This window comes from Aethalodelphis obliquidens, unplaced genomic scaffold (assembly GCF_003676395.1).
Source record: "Aethalodelphis obliquidens isolate GAN/ISIS:26980383/991018 unplaced genomic scaffold, ASM367639v1 scaffold37, whole genome shotgun sequence".
NCBI lineage: Eukaryota > Metazoa > Chordata > Mammalia > Artiodactyla > Delphinidae > Aethalodelphis > Aethalodelphis obliquidens.
The window spans coordinates 3,755,042-3,775,381 of record NW_020837981.1 but is presented as its reverse complement, the minus strand read 5'-3'; the positions used below and the strand labels follow the sequence as shown (position 1 = coordinate 3,775,381).

Here is a 20,340-nt window from a genome sequence, read left to right as displayed (position 1 = left end):
CACTTCTCAGTGTGTGTGCCTGTGTGTCTGGGCTTGCTCACTCGAGCACCGGTATGCCGTATGCACATATGTTCATCGTGCGTATGTGTGTGCATGTGTGTGCGTTAAGCTTGCTAAAATTTGTTCTGAAACATCAGGGAATCTAATATTCAGAAAAAATTTCCCTCTTAGATCTGTTCGCTTTAAACTTTTCCATTAAGTATAACGTTCAGTTAGTAAATCAAGGTCACGTGCATGGTGGGGTCCTATAAAACTCTTGACAATGTCTAGACTATATTCTGATGTGAATCTTTTTGAGAGGAACAGCTATTGGCTCATTAATGATATCAGTATCACAAGGCGAGTTGGGGATGTGTATTTTGAATCATGCGTACTTAAATTATTTATACAAGCCAATGATCAAATTGATAGTTAGTTACCCTTTGTTTTCTCATTTTCCTCATTACTTTTTGTAGCAAGTCTACTACGCGTGGACCAAGACATTGGCTTCTGTGGTTAATATGGAAAGAATAAATTGTTGAAATTACAAAGCCCAGCCTATTCAGTTCACAGGAAGCCCCCCAAAGAACAGTAAATTGTGTTGTATGTTCCTTTGGAATAAAGCAATATTTTTACCACTGCTAAGGTGAACTGAAACTTCTGAAGATTTGTCTGTCTTATTTAGCCTAATTTTCACGGGGCATTCAAGGACATTAGCGTTCACATAACCAGTCTTTTTCCAGTTATTGGTGGTGTTGAGTTGTTATGTTTACACTGTTTTAAATAAAAAGGCATAGTATTTGAAAGTATATAAAAGATTTCTTTTACTGAAGTTTGGGAAAACCTTGATTAAAACTTCCTGTGGAAGACTCACATTCCACTGAAAAGGAATGTAACTAACTATTTCTGAATCAAATATTGAATATACACAATTCTTAATGAAGGTTAAGCTGTTTCTGTTTAAAATACATTGCAAATTGCTCTCTGAGAACATTCTTTCTTGGATAATAGACGTAAGTAGACATAATGCCATACAGGGAAAATAAAGAACATTGTGTTCTTCTCAACACTGTTTAGTGGAAATTCAAAAGTCTCAAATGTTGAAAACATTTTGGTAGAAATGCATTTTATATTTAACAACTTCATGCTGTTCCTTAGTTGTCCCACTATTGTTCCTTTGTTTTGAATATAGAGGTAATACTAGACTCTTAAAAAGGATTATTACAACTTTTTAATGTCTCAATTATCTAAATTCTCATTTAGAAATAGTATATCTTTGGGAAAATTTTAGAAAAACGGTTTTAACTAACTGGTGTATAAAACCCCCATAACTTGCATATTCGATATGCTACTGAGTTGAAATTTATCACAATTATCAAACATTCACTGGAAGTCCTCCCAAGTCAACCTTGTCTTGGGTTTTTCATTAAAATGCTACCTGTTGCAGATCTAAACGGATTCATACAGGATCCACCTAATTAGGAGTTTGTGTATTTTGTGACTCACTGCAGTTATTTCTTTTTTAACACCTTTCACTGCAGTTATATTAATATATCTTTTGCTCTAAGGAGATCGAAGGTTGTCAATCAAACTTAAGTCCTGCTCTGACCCCTTATTTTTTTTTTTAAAGTTGAACTATATATTATGTGATTATAAACAGCCTCGTGCGTTCTAAAATGTATGAAAGTTACACACATCCACTGGCGGCCCGATGTAAAGTTTAGAGATAAAGTTATGTCCAAATTGATAGTAGAGACAAAAATCCTCCGTAAAGAACAATTATTAATGGTCACTTTCAGTGGCCATTTGTCTCCTTTTGGAATATGAAGCTCTCCTGTGAAAAGGGTCCACACTCAAAAAGCACCTCTTTGGGCACCAGCAGACAAGTGCTGATAGCATCAAGACGTTCAAAGTTGATCTAACGTGGCCAACACCTGGAGACATCGATACCTTGTCCTTCAAGCTCACGTGCCTACAGAGAAGTATTTATTTCTACAAGCCACTTTTGATTTTGCTTCATTTTCCCTGTATTTCTTAAGTGAATAGGTATTTGGAGACTTGGTAATTAAGTTAGTTGCATATTCATTATTTACTGGAGAATGAATGTCACTCATTATTTTTCACTCTGCATCATCTTCTGATGTCTTTTTTTATAAAGTGTGTGTTATTCTGATTTGCCAGTGACTTCTATAGAATGCTGCTGTTCAAACTACATGAGCAATTTTATGCTAATGAGAAAGAGTGGAAATTATGTTGGAGAATTGGCATCCAAATTCTCTGATTTTTGTATGCACATTTAGTGCTCTATGTTTTACACTGTTGTCCAACATCTACCTTGCTATGGGTGAAGGACTAAATATTTGTAGATAGATCAAATCTCCAATGATTTACATTATTTCCAAGCATCAATAATAGCAAGGTCCTCTGGAGGAGAAACAGTGCTATTTTCAGGACTCCACAACTACCCTGTTTTGATCATAACATATCAGGCCTACCAAAAAGAGAACAGAAGGGCCAAGCAGATTTCCAGAGAATGATCACTGGCTTCTGAATTGACTGACAGCTACAATTTGAGTGGGGCTTTTGGCGACTACAGCTAAAGCTCTCAATAACCGGGTCTCCACCAGAATATGCTTGACGTATGCAGCAGTCACTCACACTTACCTTGAAGTATGGTGCTACAGGAAACCCTGACTCCCTAAGTGCGGGGGGATGGTGACTCCTTTGACTCCAGCCCTGTAAACCAGAAAATATTGCCCTTAGACAAGTGCTATGAAACATTTCCCAAATGAGTATATAGTATACCTAGGAACACAGCAGGAGGGGTGGGGTTTTTATTTGAGCTTTTGGTATCCAGGAAACATTTTATATATAAAGAATACTTTTTAAATTATTATTCAATTGTATAGATTCAGTACAGTGTATTCAATGATAGCATGTCTGTACTCTGTTTGTACTTTAGTCTACAGAAATTCAGTCTTCATCCAAGAAAGACCAGCACAATGCTTCTGGGCTGTTCTCGATTTTAAATGCATCCCAATGTGTCATGGGAAATGAGGCCTTTAAATAAGCTTTATCTCTTCCTCTTTTATTCTTTCTTTCCCTTTTAAAGAAATAGTGAGGGTAAAGGAAGACATTCATTCCTTAAGGTCAACATCGTTCTCTCATAATAATCTGTTTCCTACTGTGACTACACACACACACATACATACATATATAAGTATATATGTATGTGTAAAATATATATGTATATTACATTTAGTTTGATTATTTTGGTGGCTTTATTTTTGCTTCATTTGACAAATATTAAAGTGATTGCCTCATGGAATGCCAACGAAATAATATCATTTAGAAATCAGCCAACTTGGCAATGTTTAGGTAATACAGGCATTTTCTAGGTTTTTCTCTTTCTAAGGTAAGCAGAAATATCCTTGGGTTGGAAAATTCAAAAGACCCTGGAGCAGAACGTCTGCTAGATTCTCTCTTAGAAATGAAGATTAAACTATGGGTATATATGATTACTGTCCCTATAGTGTATAATTTCAAATATATTTTTTTACAAATTTAACCATTAGATCTCTCAAAGGGGCCTAAACAGGTGTCTTTGACTTCTAGTGCCCACTGAACTCTAGTAAGGAGTTGTGGTAAGGGCAGAATGGTGGTGGGGAAACCACATGTTAATGTTGGATACCCAGTGAAGATGTGAAGATACTAGCAGAGATGATCAGACTTAAAAGTACTAGGCCTCTAGTACTTTGATAACTTTTTGTCATAAAAACCTGTATTGATTGCATGTGTATTGTTGCCTATGAAAGCATTAATGATGCGACAGCAAATAATTCTTATTGTTGGAAATGAATTAGAAAATCTTTATATTGGAAGTTGTCTTTGTGAAAGCTTCTGATTTATGTATGCATAATAGTAGCTCCATGACCCCATCTGTCAAATAAGGAGGATGATCTAGTTCATCTATGATTTCCCTTTCAAATTGGATGGAATGTTATCCAATCATTCCAACTCAGACTTTACCTCATTATTTGTCCTCCAGTGACATAACCCTTTGGAAAGAAAATGGCTGTAAGACTTCAAAATTATCGGAATCTGTATATCAACCTGTGAATGACTTACATTTATAATATTCCATTTAATTTCCATGGAGAAATAGACAGGATCCCTTTTGTGATCGTTGTTAAAGTAAATTTACCTAGGCCAGGTAATAAAGAAGAAGGGATGGCCAAGAAAATATCTAATTTCAAAGCTTGAGCATCAAAATTTGCCCCAGATTTTTGAGTATTTGCCACAGATTTTTAAACTGTGAACTTTTATTGAAGCCAGAGCAAAGGGTTCTGCAGAGAAGGCATGAGACCTTGAAGCTGTTCTCCTCTCACAGAAGCTGTGACACACTCTCATTGGATACACAGGATATTTACTGATATTTTCAATTATTTGCATCTCAAACTTCTTAACATGACCTCTCCAATTAATAGTGAATAAATTCTCTGGAGACACTATTCACATTATAGTTGGAAATAATCCTGTCTTTGGCGGACACAATAGACCAAAAAAATGCAGAGGTTACTTACTTAATTTTGGTTGTAATTGCTGTTTTTAACAAATTAGTATCTGTTGGCTCGTCCAGCAGCATCCTGAGTAGCGTTAATTCTCCCATCTATAATTTATCTTCATTGAGGGCAACATCTGAATTCCTAAGTATTTAATAAAACAAACACAGAATGTTGAAAAACCTCAATCAAAAACAGTACAGCTCTTCAAATTGTGTTGGTTTTTAAAGTTATACGGATTCCATATAGTTGTTTACAAAATTGAAATAGAAGGGAAAAAATTCACATTTTCTTAACTTGTTTTTAATATATTTAGATGTCTGATAAACCACTCATACAGCCTTGTTACACTTTACATTGATCTTTCTGAAATAAATTTAAATGTAAGGGCTTAAACAATCACACACACACACGCACAGCACAGTACACATGGTGTGTTAAAACTCAATGTTGTACTCCTTTTCCTTAGATTTTTTCCTTTACAGGTCACCCAAGTATGTAACACTCCAAACTCTTATGACATGGAAGACCTTGATTTTAGATATGTTTCTTAGGAAATGCCTACAGCAAAAAAAATATAGTGATTATCTTTTAAGGTTTGTTCTATATAGCCTGCTTTTGAATTTTATCTTTACCAATGAAAGTCTGGAGAATAGATACATTTGTTCAAACTGAAACAAATGGAAGAATGGAAAACTTACCTTAAAATCACTACACATTTTCCAGTAGCCAATGTATATATTTTAAAGATAATTAGTGGGAAATTGGCTCTTACTTTTTCAAGGATGCAACTGTACACATTAAATCTAAATAAACAAATTCACTTCTTCTTAATATATTTGACCAATCATATTTTAAACAAAGAATGTAAATCACACAGAGGAGAATACATGCAAAATGGTCAGAATATTTTTAGTTGTCATTTAAAATAAATTTACCAAAACTGATCTTTTGTGCCTGTGATAATAATTTTGTTTCAAGGAGTGTATATGTATCTCCTTTACCTTCTTCCAAGAAAACATTTCAGAATGATGTCCACCGATGTGTGGGATATGAAGGCTATGGGAAATAATACGAGCTGTATGTCCCTTGACATCCTAGCAAAGTTCCATTACGTCTGCACTTTGTTTCCAGGAAGAGAGATCATATTGCTTATTAAAAATTAAGAAGTGAATTTAATAGTCTATCTAATAATAATCTTGACTTCACTTAAGTTTACATAGGTGGAGGAAATCCTTGACTATCATTTCCCTGTCATCCCTTTTCAGAAGCCTTTGATGAAGCTGGACACTCAGATTCCCTTAGGTTAGATTCTTACTGTATGTTCCTCTTATCTCACTTCTCTTTTATTAAACAGGGAATTTTCAGCTAAAATGAGACATTGATGTGACTTGGTAGGAAAAAATAGCTTTGTTCTTTGAGTTGTATCACTGGGGGAATAAACTGGGAACATTTCAAATGTGATTATAAGGTTCATGACTTTAACCAGTATCTTCTCATATACAGACATACCCCAGGGACCTTTAATTTTCCTAATATTGTTAACAAACTTTTCAACCTTATTATTGTTTTTTACAACAGCATTTTCCATTTTTTAAGAGACAAAGACAAAATCATCCATTCACATAAAAGAACAAAACAATAAGTAAAACAAAGCAATCATCCTTTAAACAATGACCAAAATACAAACCAATAACAATATTTGTAAAGGCTTCAAGTAAAATACTGAGTAAAAATCAAATCAAATCTAAGGTTAAAATAATGTAGGAAATACTGGCAAATAGTTTGCATAATACGTTTTTTTCATAATTCTTCTGCATAAGTGGACTCTTCTTTCCATAATAATATTTAATGTTTTAGAACTTCTACTGGGCATTAATTATACCTATTTAGTATATTTAAATGTGCAAACATTTAAATATACTAAAATGTCCACTTTGCCATTTCTTCTAACGTGACACAAAGTTTATGAAAATTTGTGTAGATAAAAAGATAGAAAAAAATAGGGAGAATTATAAAAAGAAATTATTATCTATTAACCTCTCCTTATTTTCTCATTGACACCTTTCACTGAATGCTCCCATATTTTAAGCTAAACACAGAGGAAGCTACTGAATCAATTACGGAGGCAGATGCAAACATATTTTGAGAATTAAAATGTCTGATACACAGATACAAGGAGTTGCAGTCTTCCTTGGATCCAAATAAAGCTGAAAAGTACCGTATAGCACAGAGTTTGAGAAATGGGGAATTATTTTGATTTAAAAAAAAGTTGTTCTGCTGAGTCCATTCATTACGGCTAAAAAAATGAATAAGCATCACTGTGAGTCTTTTCTCCATTGAAAAAGAAGAGTTAGGCATGTGATACCATGAATAGTTAGACAACAGAAAGATCTAACTAATAAATTTCTTTTTGCTTTGCTTTCTTATCTTACTTTAAAAATAATGTTACTGAAAGTGTGAAAAATAAGAAAATAATCGGCATGGATTCAACTATGCTAAGACCATAGTAAGTAGTGTCTTTAATATACTTTCTTCTCATTTTTCAATATATATGTATATATCATATATACATATGTATATATATGTAATATATATGTATATATCACCATTATTTTCCTACCGTGGTTTATTATAACTTAAAAAATAGTATATCATACTATACCATGGTAAACATTTAATTTAAAGGCTAAATTCCAATTTGTTCTATTATGACTTATTTAGACATTCTATTATTTGAATTATTCAAATATAATTATATATAAGAAATATAATTATTATTTAAAATTGCTTCCATTCATTCACTACCCTAAGTAATTCCACAATTAATATTAAAATACACATTATTTACTCTTCCTTTCTTTTGAAAGGAAACTGTGGGTCCATGCACAAGTGTCTTAGGGTCTGTATACCTTCAAAATTGTAAGTAATGCTTGTGTATAGGTTAGTATGTACATTCTTTGGTAGGGGAGGAGGTCTATCAGTAAAAATTTTATAAGGTTAATGAGATCTGTGAACTTCACTGGTTAAGAATAATTTTTTGAAATAATGTCTTGGTTACACATTATAAGAAATTGTATGTCTGGGTTAATGAATATGGAGTTTTTTGCTTTCTTTTTTTTTACTTTGTTTTTTTTTAGAGCAGTTTTAGGTTCACAGCAAAACTGAGAAGAAGGTACAGAGAGTTCCCATATACTTCCTGCCCCCCACATGCATAGCCTTTCCTATTATCAACACCCCCACCAGAGCAGTACATTTGTTACAACTGAAGACCCTACATGGGCGCGTTATAGTCACCCAATATTCATAGTTTACCTTATGGTGCACTCTTGTTATTGTACCTTCTATGGGTTTTAACAAATACATAATGACATGAATTCACTGTCATGGTATTATACAGGGATTTTCACTGCCCTAAAAATCCTCTGTTCTCTACCTATTCATTCCTCTCTCCTCTGCCACTCTGCAGCAACCACTGATCTTTTTTACTGTCGCCATAGTTCTACCTTTTAGTATGGCCACTTTGAAAATTTATTTTAGACGTTGCTCAATTGATTTCTGGAAGTGGTAATATATGCAGTTTTAACATCACCTGAATTTTTTATTTTGCTTATCAGTATAACTGTAATTGGTTTAGATCTAATCAGAAATGCATCATTTTAATGAAGCTTAATTTTAACTTCTAATTAGAAAAAGTGTTACAAGTTTACACAAAAAATATATAAGAAGAAAAATTAAAAATCACCACAGGAGATAACCACTATTAACATTTGAGTATATTCCCTTCCAATATTTTTAGTTGAATAAATATATACATTCCATATTTGAAAAACTGGAGTCATCTAATATTTAAAACATTTTGTCCTGCTTTATTAACTTTACATATGGTCTCTAATAATTTCCTCAGTTTATAAAGTATCTTCACACATAACATTTCTAATGGTTACACAAGCCACTATATGGATGAAACACATTCATATTTTCAAAGGGTCCTTTAAATATTTATCATATATACTATTTGAGTTTTAAATGTTTACCTACCTTTGACTTGTGTGTTTCAACACTGTATATACACATATATGCATTAATGGCTTTTTGGCGTTAGCATATTTCTATGTAGAGATAGAAACAGATATTGTGTTCTCTCACGGTATTAATTTTGGTTTTTTGTAGCAGCCTGCTTGATGGATTTTCATCATGAAAATCATAATATTTTGCTAATGTAGACAGCTGGATTAAAAGACATAAGCCCTAGAGAAACCTCTGTACAGCTGACTATATTCACATCTCCCAATCCATACTCAAAAAACTGAGCATTAAAGGAGACAATGATTTAAAAACTGCCATCAGCTTTGGAACCTGGAAGGAGTGACATAAAAGCAAACCATTATAAAGGATTGAGAATATATGTCCGGCACTAGATGTTTTACATATATTAACTTATTTAGTCTTCATAATAACCCTATGAGGTAGATATAAATATGATCCCCATTTTAAAGATAAGGAAACCGAAGCATAGAGAAGTTAAGAGACTTGCCCAAAGTTTCCCAGATAACAAATTGTAAGGGGCTGGACTTCAAACCAGAGTCCTTGAAGAGTTACCCTTTATTTTCTAACCTCTATTATTATCTTCCTTGAGGAATTTCTGATAATCATAGTTCAAATGTTCAAGACAAGCCTCTCCAAGGCTAAGTGAGGATGATCCTGACCCTAGTTCACCAAACTCAGATAGGCTATAACCAGTGCTAGAAATGAGGGCAGAGCATAGCACTAATGAATGGGAACTGCACCCAATTTTACGGGTTATTTGAAATTCTCACATACAAAGTGCAGTGATTAGATATTTAGCAAAATCGCTATTTCTTATCCCAAATATGACAGACAGTAGTGCTAGGAAGGAGGCCAGAAGGATCATATGCATGGCCATGGCTACACCCACTCTTTTCAAAGTGAAGACTGTGTACAAAATGGTGATCCTCAGGTCATCTGCTTCAACAAAGCAAGAGTTAGTGTGTGGTTGAACGTTCGTGTCCATTCACTTTAAGGCACCACACCATGGAAATATCATTATAAATGTGTGTGTGTGTATTTTTTTTTCTTTTGCCTACCCGATCGTTTATGCAATTCAACATACAAGGTGACACCAAGATAAGTCAAGTGAAGTTCCAATTTGGGTACCTCCATCTCCCTCCCCTAAATCCAGATTCAGTGGTTGCCAAAGCCAGAAGGGGCTTAGGGTAGGGTGTATGTGGTTAATAGAAGAAATACAGAAGATTCATTCAATCTCTGCCACACACTAACCATTATTAGGCAGACACCAACCATTATTAGGCAGACACAAGCCCTAGAGAAACCTCTGCATGGTCAAGGCAGAGAGACCACAAAATATCTCAACAGGGGCATTGTGAAGCAATTTGTAGGGAAAAACAAAGGTCAAATATACAGCTTTTAATAGGCAGAGGTCATGACTTTTCAAAACAAGATTTGCTGTAATGTTGCACCTTAGAAATTATCAGCTATTATATCAAAATAAGAAAATTTACACTCAGAAATGAGATAAAAGACTAAGAGCAATGGCTGAGAGTCAGTAAAAGAGAAAACACATTATATAATAAAGTCAAGAAAAAAGTTATTTAAAGAAGAAATAGAGCACAACTGAAATCTGGCAGAATTAGTAAATAGGGAAATTAGCAATGTAAAAAGAGGCCCCGGAAGGGTGAGCTGTGACAGGGCGAGAGAGAGTCATGGACATATACACACTAACAAACGTAGTAAGGTAGATAGCTAGTGGGAAGCAGCCGCATGGCACAGGGATATTGGCTCGGTGCTTTGTGACAGCCTGGAGGGGTGGGATAGGGAGGGTGGGAGGGAGGGAGACGCAAGAGGGAAGACATATGAGAACATATGTATATGTATAACTGATTCACTTTGTTATAAAGCAGAAACTAACACACCATTGTAAAGCAATTACATCCCAATAAAGATGTTAAAAATAAATAAATATGTAAAAAAAAAATTAAAAAAAAATAAAAAGAGGCCCCAATAGTACTTGAGTTAAAAACGCAGGAAGCAAATTTCCTACTCTTTCTCCCTAAGATATATTATTTGTTTCAAAGCTTAAAAAAAAAAAAATGGAAAGTAACGTTTTTAAATGTTAAAAAAGAAAACAAAAATAATTCTACTCTCTTCTAAATAACAGGTGTCAAAGAGGAAATAAAAGTTTCAGTTAAAGAAAATTTAGAGTATAAAAAGCAAGACATAAAAAATGTTTAAAACTAACTCAAAGCGGAACTCTTTGTCAAAGAGGAAATAAAAGTTTCAGTTAAAGAAAACTTAGAGTATAAAAAGCAAGACATAAAAAATGTTTAAAACTAACTCAAAGCGGAACTCTTTGCAGAGCCTTGGATGAATTCAACATTAAACAAGAAAGATGTGTTTAAATTAAGAATTCAACTGAGAAAGTTAGAAAGTAATATAATGCACTTAAAAAAAAGTCCCATAAATATTTGGATCACAAAACCTTTTATCTTCCTAAGTACATTTAGTCTTTCATTAATGTTTAGCAGAACTGTCTTTGGGTAATTGCTATTTGCAATATCACTTATAAATATGTATGCAAAAAACCCAAATGAAATGCTTACAAATGGATTATACTCACATAATAAAAATTACCATGACAGCATAAGGTTTATTTTAGCAATTTAAATATATTTTAATATTAATGTATTTAGTAACATGATTTATTTCCATAAATAGGAAAAAAATCAGATATGATTCCATTTATATTCCTGAAAAAAGCATTTTGTTAATTAAGGGGGAAAAAACCCACTTCCTTAACAATGCAAAGTCAATGGTCAGTATTAGACATAGCGATTAAACATCAGATTCATCTTCCTTGAAGAACAAGGTCACTTTTTCACTATTAACAAAGCTAACATAGATGGACATTATCTAGCAATAAGAATAAGAAAATAAAGTAGGTATAAATATGGCAAACATAGAGTCACAAGGATCTGGAAAAAATTCAAAAGTCAACAGAATGATACTATAAACAATTTCAGTAATAAGCCTGTAAGCAAAATAGAATGGCTAGAAAATATAAGCTAACTAAGATCCTATTTGCAATATTAACGTAAATATACATTACCTTGAAATAAATCTAAGGGAACTACCAAATAAAATAGCATTAATGAATATTTAAATAAATGGAAATATAATTTTTCTCTTCATGGGAAAACTTCATATTTTAAACTTCTCAAGAATTTCTAGTTTCATTTATAATTATAATGCAATCAAATAAAATACATAGTAGGAATATTTTGGAGAATACATGAATGAGAACAGCCAAAAGTAGTTTGGAAAATAAAACTATATGGAAAAAATAGGGACAGTTTATTATAAAATCAAAGATGTTATGATGCTTTAATTGTTAAACCTTAGTGTGTTGATGCAGGTATAAAGAGAAATACAAGCAACAGCGCAGAAACGAACTCATAAATTTTAAAACATGAATAGAAACGAAGGACATTTTAAATTATAAATTCACTTTGTTCAAGAAATGTTGCTAGAAAATTATCTAGTTTAAAAAGGGAACTATAGGTCCTTACCTCATACCACATACTCTAATAAAATACTGATGAAATAAAGAGTTAAATGTAATAGATAAGCCGTAAAAAACCGAGAAGAAATGTAGTTGGTCAAGAACTTTCTAGGAATGAAAGCAAAGAGGAAACCCAAAATTGGATTATATTTACAGAATAAAAATTTAAATGGATATTTATAAAAATATAAAGTATATGATGAAATTGGAACAGTATTTACGGCATATGTTACAAAAGTTTACTATCTTAAAGAGCTCTTAAAAATAAGAAAACATGGGGCTTCCCTGGTGGCGCAGTGGTTGAGAGTCCGCCTGCCGATGCAGGGGACACGGGTTCGTGCCCCGGTCCGGGAGGATCCCACGTGCCGCGGAGCGGCTGGGCCCGTGAGCCATGGCCGCTGAGCCTGCGCGTCCGGAGCCTGTGCTCCGCAATGGGAGAGGCCACAGTGGTGAGAGGCCCGCGTACCGCAAAAAAAAAAAATAAAAAAAAAAAAAAATAAGAAAACAACATCCAAATATTAATTAATTATTTCAACAAATCTGAACTGATGCCTATTATATACTAGGTGGTGTTCTAGATGGTAGCAATGAACAAAATGACAAAATGTGATGCCTCAGTGAGGACAATATATAGTGGAAATATGAGCAAATGGCAAGAACATGAATATCTGCATACCTACGCACCCAGCCCCCCACACGCACACAGACAGAAAGAATGGCAGTGTGTATACGATATTATCTTTTATGGCTGAAATATTTCATAATAGAAGTTATATACAGAAAATTACATGAGGATTTATGTATAAGAATATTTGCTACAGCCTTATTTAAAATAGGAAATAATAAATTCAAAAGGTTAAACAAATCATGATATTTTATATAATGATGACATTTTATTAAATCCTGTAAAGTTGAAATACTCTTATTTTTCCCAGTATTACAGTAAATTAGGATATAGGATAAAATTGACTTGTAATTTGATAACAAATAATAAATTTATACACCATGCATTCCTTCCCATATTCTTCCACATATACATACATACATGAGTAAAACAAAACGAATAAAAGCAATTGAAAGATACCCCAAAATGCAGCTCCAGAGAAATGCTTAAATTACGACACAACAGTAAGATGGATCGTACTGCATTATTAAATACGATGCTTTCAGAGAATATTGATTGCTTTAGAAAATGTTCTCAATATAAGCTATTGGAAGAAAATATTAAGACATTAACAATGGTTATTTCTGTGTGGTAAGATGTTGAGAATTTTATACAATTTTCAACATGTTCTATTTTTTTTATAATGGATATGTTTTGCTTTTATCTTCAGAAGATGTTAAAATAATTTTCAACAGTCTAATTTATGAAACCCAATTCAATATTTCATTAAAAAGTAATGGTTTTGCTTCCTATCCTTACAATCCTAATTAGTACATTGTTTTACGGTGTTTTCTTTGAAGGGATTTGCCTTTTAGTTTTTGGCCTGCCTCTCTGGTTTGATTAACCGGGGCTTCTGTTCTGCTTCTCTGCATCACAATTGAGTGTTATATAGGAAGCAAAAATAAGTAGGACAATATTATATTCCCCCCTGAGGCTTCCTATTTTCCAGAGGTTAGACATATTGGCTCAACAGCACCAAGTCGCTGTACCAATTTCTCTCTCATTTCCCTTACACCCAGGGGCAAATGGCAACTTTCTTGTCTGTCACTTTCCAACTCAGGAAGCTGATGCGTATTTTTCTGTTATTTAAAACTTGACAGATAGCTCCCAGCATCAAACCATCAATGAAAACTGCTGGCCTCTGGCGGGGAAAGAGCAGTATAAGCTTTCAACATTCTAGTAGCTTAGAATGGATTTGGGGTGGTGCAAAAATTTCTTTAAGATCATATGTGAAACTGAGCTGGTTCACAGAATTCTGTTTGTCATCAATAAAATGACATTAACAATAACTGCTCCCCGAAGCAAAGGTAAAATGTGTATTTATGTCCTTTGATAACGTGATGTCTGATGACAGAGAAAGCAGAGAGGGAGTCGGTCATCAAGTACCAGAGCCCATGTGACATAAGAGAAAAAATACTGTCCTGCTAACCACGCTGTTTTCTTTGTGGTAAGGAAGAACACAGGCCTCAATCTGTAAGCTCACTTACTTCTCCCTTAAAAACCATGGTGACCAAGTGTTTCCTGTGCAGAGAGATTGGGTGGACAGAGTGGGTGAAATAATTCTCCACACAGATATCCCCCACATGTAAACACATTCATGTGTTTTTGACCTCCCTTCCCGCCCTCCCTTCCTTAGGCATCTATTGAGTGCTATGTGTGACAGCAATTCTAAAAGCAGGACATACAGGGGCAAACAAAACAGATGAGGTCCTTCCTCTTCTTGGGCTAGAGTTCTATGAGGGAGATAGACGATAAGTAAGCAATTAAATAATCTAATTTCAGCTTGTGATTTAAAAACCTAAGGAAAGAAGGAGTAGATGAGTGGGAAAGGAGGGGAAGGAGCTATTTTAGACAGTGTAATTGGAAAAAACACCTCTGAGATGATTCCATACTGAGTACCGAAAAGGAGACCTGGGCAAGGACAACCCAAGTAGAAGGAACAGCAAGTATGAGGCTCTGAGGTGGGAGAAAGGTTGGCAAGCTGGAACAGGAAGGCCAGAGTGTCTGCAACTGAGTTAGCTACGATGAGCTCAAGGAGATGGTCACAGAGGACAGGCTAGCACAAGCCACGTCACATAGGGTCTTATAAGACAGAGTATGGAGTTTTGATTTTAATTTAAGTGCAACAAGGCATCATCAGAGAGTCTTAAGAAGAGGAGAAGTCTGTTCAGATTTTCTTTAAAAAGATGACTTTGGCTTTGGTGTAGAAAATGGCTTCAGGGTGGTAAGAATAGATGAAAGAGATCATGATGAGAGGCCAATGGAATAACACAGGTAAGAGATGATGGTTGGTTGGACTGGGGTGTGTGATAACAATTACACAAAGACCGGGGAAAAAAAGATGATTTGTTTAGTATTTTACATTGATAGTGGGATTTCTCATGCTTTATCTGTAATAATCCTTAAAGTCCCTTCCAACTCTAAAAGTCATAAAGGTTAATCATTTATGATCTTAGCGGAGTTCAACAATAACTTTTCATTCTCTAAAATCATTATAATATATTTGATAGTGGAATTGCAGCCTCTATATCTATCTCAGTATATATCCATTTTAAAATGTTTTCAAATTTTTAATTTCAGAGAACTACTCAGTGAATATTAGACATTTTTGCTGTTTCAGATGCTACAGATCAATTTTTATATTGGAATTAGGTGTTTTTAATTTATAGCTCAAATTGTGTTTTCAATCCCGTACTCTTTGGAGCTAGCATGCATGGCTGGCTTCCGAGCCAGGATAAGTCTGAAGTGATGATAATCTGTGTAAGAGAGCTGACTGTTGTGATATGGGTAATAAAGGTAATATTGAGGAGCAAAATTTAAGATTCCTCCTTTATTGTCCTAAACAACTGATGCTTTGCAAAAATTATATGATGATCTTTTAAACTGTGACCAACATTTATTCATTCAACAATTTGGTGAGACACGGGTTAATAAAATAGAAATGGTCCTAACCTTCACTGCTTATAGTAACTTTCTGAGACAAAAAAATTAATAAAGAAACAAATATGTGTGTGTTGACAAGTGTCATGAAGGATATGAATAGGCCATGACGGCACAGAGCAGGGGTGATTTGGCACCCACTTATGAAGATGGTTATGAAAGGCCTCCCTCGGGAGGACATATTTAAGCCCACACATGCTTCAGCCATGTGAGGTGTAGTGGCGGCAACATTCCAGGCAAGGGAAATTACATACACAAAATTTCTTAGAGAAGAAAAGGCTTTAGCAGTTCAGGGAAGAGAAAGAAGGCCAAGGAAGCTACAAATAGGTAAGTGAACCTCTGAAGAAAAGTCAGGAGTTAGATCAGAGTAGAGATAGGATTGGTATTAAAACTTTCTAAATCCTGTGTTTGTCCCTATTATCCCCGCTCATAGTTCCCAACTCTGGCAGCATCTCAACTACCTGGGAATTAACAGAGTGTTAACAAGTCAATAATCTCCTTTGAGTATTTACACTAAGATGGATTCCAAAACAGGAAAATTGTTTCGACACTATATTAGAATGGGTTGTAAATTTGAATGGAAATGATTAAGTCTTTTAAAGAAAGAATCACCTTAAGTGGTTGCATTAATTATTGCCATTAGAACCATTAAGGTGACTAAAAACTTGTTTATACTAATGGATATATAGGGAGCACTTTTTCTTTCTTAAGTATCTTCTCATTAGTCAGTTCTCAGAGGAAGCAGAAATGGTTCCAGATATTCTTTGTGAACAAAAGTTGGGAAGAAAGAGCTACTAAACTTTTATTAAATACCTACTTTATAACAGTACTAAAACTAGGGGGTAAATTTTCATAAATTAATTAATTCATGTCATTTTGGGGAGAGCTATTATAAACTCATCAGCAAAATATGTGTTTATAGCAAGTGAATGTCCCTTGTTAAGAAAACATCAGGCATTTTGTCTTTGAGTTCTGGACTTTCTTCTTCCCTTGAGTAGAATTTTCAGAATCCTGGCCCCTGAAGGGATGGGGATGACTTTCCAGGGGAGGGTGGGCAAGTGTTGAAAGCTTTGATGGTGGAGGGAGGGGGTGTGCAATCTGAGAAAAGCCTCTCAAATTAGAAGGCAGTATTTTGTGGGTGCATAGAGGCAGCAGAGTACCCATCAGCCACAGAGTACCCCACAGGAGTCAGGATCTCAGCCCGATAAAAGCTGCTTGGATGTCTATGAAGGTTCAGCTCTTAGCCTGTGTGTCCAGTGTGTCACATGAGGTCAGCAGAGAGCAACTTGGTGAGGGTCAGTGCTATGAGAACTCCCAGATCAGATATAATATCTATGTGAAATCATGTAACAAAAAGGAATGGAATTTCAGAGGACCAAAGCCTGGGCCTTTCTCATGATTTCATAGACATGACCCATGGCATTGTTTCACATATAACCCAAAGAAGGAAAGGAAAGCACTGAAGAATTACTGTGCATGGACTTCTCTTTGACCTTGGGAAGTGATGATATGCAATGGTTTTGGTATATTTTTTTAACAAAGTATATTAAAAATGAAAATATATATTATAAAAATGTTTTATACTTTGTGTATTATATAATTAATAACTAATATACACCTATATTAAATATTTACTGCAATCCTATAAAGAAGATATTATTATACCCACTATACAGATAAGGAAACAAAGGCTCAAAAATAGTTCATGACTTGCCAAAGATTATCTATATAAGTGTCAAAGTGAGGACTGAAACTAAGACCATTCTCTCTACCTCTCCCCGCCTTCTAAATATATCTGCATACACATAGAGATACATACATAAATATATCCATAGGAAAATATATACATACAAACATAAACAAATATCTGTAGTCTTTACATCTGTATGACCCTTTCCCTCTCTCCCTGTAATTCTCTCTCTCTTCTTTTCTCTTTATCTTCCTCAATGGATGCCTTTCTTTATATCCCTCTATTTAGATGCAACTGAAACTATCGAGTATCCTAGTTTGCCCACATATTCTCTTTGAACGTACAAAGTAAAGTTTCAGGGGAGGGATAGATTTTTCTGAATAATAAAGAAACAAAAATTTTTAGTTTTTAAGGGACAGCCTGGGATGAAAGAGAAGAGTTTTGTAAGGAGGGGAAGAAAAATACGAGGAGCACTGAGAGAGGGAGAGCAGAGAGAGACAGAGAAAACAGGAGACAGAGAAAGTGGGGCAGCAGGAGCATGACTCTGTATGTGAAGGGAATGGGACTCTAAGAAGAGTCTTAGTCACTTGAGAACATTCTTACATCAGCAAATGGCTAATACATTTTTAGAATAGGGATATCTGAGATTAAATGCAAACTTACATCCTACTCTGTGCTGTAATTGCTCATTGCCACCCTCAAACTGTAAGTTTGCCCATGACAGTCCCTGTTTTAGAACCAAAATCCCACGTCCCAAGAAATCCCTCAGTCTCAGGTAAATTGGTCACCTCTGTAATATTCTTTCCAGAGACCACTGGCTCCAGTCTGATTATGGAAAAATATCAAACACACATAAATATAGGGATAGTCTGTATACTATATATATTTTGGTCAATGCCGCTCAAAAATTTCAAGGAAAAAAAAGATTGAGTAATTGTCACATATTAGGTGAGACTAAGGAGACAAAATAATGAAATAAAACATAGTGTTTGGTGTTGAACTGTGTCCCCACAAAATTCATATGTTGATGTCCTAACCCCCAGTGCCTCAGAATGTGACTGGTTTTGGTGATAGGATCTTTAAAAAGGTAATTAAGGTTAAATGAGGTCATTAAAGTGGGCCCTAATCCAATAAAACAGGAGCCCGTTTCAGAAGAAATTATGATACAGACACACACAGAGGAAAGACCATGTGATGACAGAGGGAGAAGATGGTCATCCGCAAGTCAAGGAGAGAAGCCTCAGAAGAAATCGACTGTTGACACCTTGATCTTGGACTTCTAGCCTCCAGAACTGTGAGACAACAAATTTCTGCTGTTCAAGCCACTCAGTCTATGGTACTTAATTATGGTAGTTCTAGAAAATTAATACACAAAGTGTCCTGGATTGGATTTTGGAGCTAAAGACATTAGTTAAAAAAAAAAAAAATTGGAGAAACCTGAATAAAGTCTGTAATTTACTTAATAGTATTGTGCACATGTTAATTTTTTAGTTTTGATAAATGTACCAGATGTTAAGACGGAAGATGTTAACATTAGGGGAAACTAAGTGAAGAGGATCTGAGAACTCTCTCTAGTGCCTTCAATTCTTTTGCAAGTACATAACTACTTTAAAATAAAAAGTTTTAAAAAAATCAAAGCACAAAGACAAAACATGCATAAGGCAGGACATCTCAGAGACTAACCAAAAAAATATACAAAAACCTAGCCTCACTGTTAAAAAGGAGAATAGAAGAGACATGTTGAGATGAAATCAGGGAGAAGATATAGTGGCATAAGGATCAACACACTGAAGACTGAACCCAGGATCCTAACCCTCACCTATGTTTCCTATATCAGTAAAGAGATCGCTCCCTTGGTTTTTATACACATTCTATTCACCACCAGGATAGGTCACTTCAAACACCTAAATGTTTCTCTTCTGCAAGTATTTCCCCTTTTATACTGCTAAGAAAATGGTGGTGGTGATGATGTTTGTGATGATGATGGTGATGACTGTTGTTAGACACTTGTACCCTCCCATCCACAAGGCTCAGAAGGCATGTTGGACCTCATGTTGTGAACTCAAGTTGTACAAGAAAATTAACAATAGTTTGATAGTTCTGTCCTTCCACAGTGCCTTTCATTGTGCTTTGGATGAGAAAAAGCACCCCATATCCTTTACAGGGCCTGTAAGTTCTTCACAATTAGACTTCTATTTCTTGAGCCTCATCATGGGACAGGCTTGCTCTCTGTTTCTGCATTGCAATACATGCTCAATAAGCATGTGTTAATCAGTGAATAAATGAAAAATTGGTAAAAGAAAGTATATGAATGCACAACTTAAATTCTACTGCGATCAGTCTCTTTAGCAAGTGGTATTGGGAAAGTTGGACAGCTGCACATAAATCAATGAAATTAGAACACACCCTTTCACCATACACAAAAATAAACACAAAGTGGCTTAAAGACTTAAACATAAGACATGACACCATAAAACTCCTAAAAGATCATAGGCAAAACATTCTCTGACAGATCTTACCAATGTTTTCTTAGATCAGTTTCCCAAGGCAATAGAAAAACAAACAAAAACAAATGGGACCTAATCAAACTTATAAGCTTTTGCACAGCAAAGGAAACCATAAACAAAAGAAAAAGACAACTTACAGAGTGGGAGAAAATATTTGCAAACAATGTGACCGACAAGGGCTTAATTTCCAAAGTATTCAAACAGCTCATACAACTCAACAACAAAATAACAAACAACCCAACTGAAAAATGGGCAGAAGACTAAATAGACATTTCTCCAAAGAAGAAGTACAGATGGCCAATAGGCACATGAAGAGATAGTCAACATCGCTAATTATTAGAGAAATACATATCAAAACTACAATGAGGTACCACCTCACACTGGTCAGAATGGCCAGC

At 34.7% G+C, this 20,340-nt stretch overlaps 1 long non-coding RNA gene across 1 annotated transcript in view; it reads right to left on the bottom strand.

Moving 5' to 3' along the window:
• Window positions 1-2,642: 2,642 nt before the first annotated feature.
• LOC113632517 (uncharacterized) overlaps window positions 2,643-20,340 on the bottom strand; it is a 264,325-nt gene continuing 246,627 nt past the window's right edge. The window contains exons 4-5 of the long non-coding RNA XR_003437842.1: window positions 4,563-4,685; window positions 2,643-2,715 (exon numbers count right to left, since the gene is read on the bottom strand). This is a non-coding gene — a long non-coding RNA (uncharacterized LOC113632517). The remainder of the gene's footprint in view (window positions 2,716-4,562; window positions 4,686-20,340) is intronic.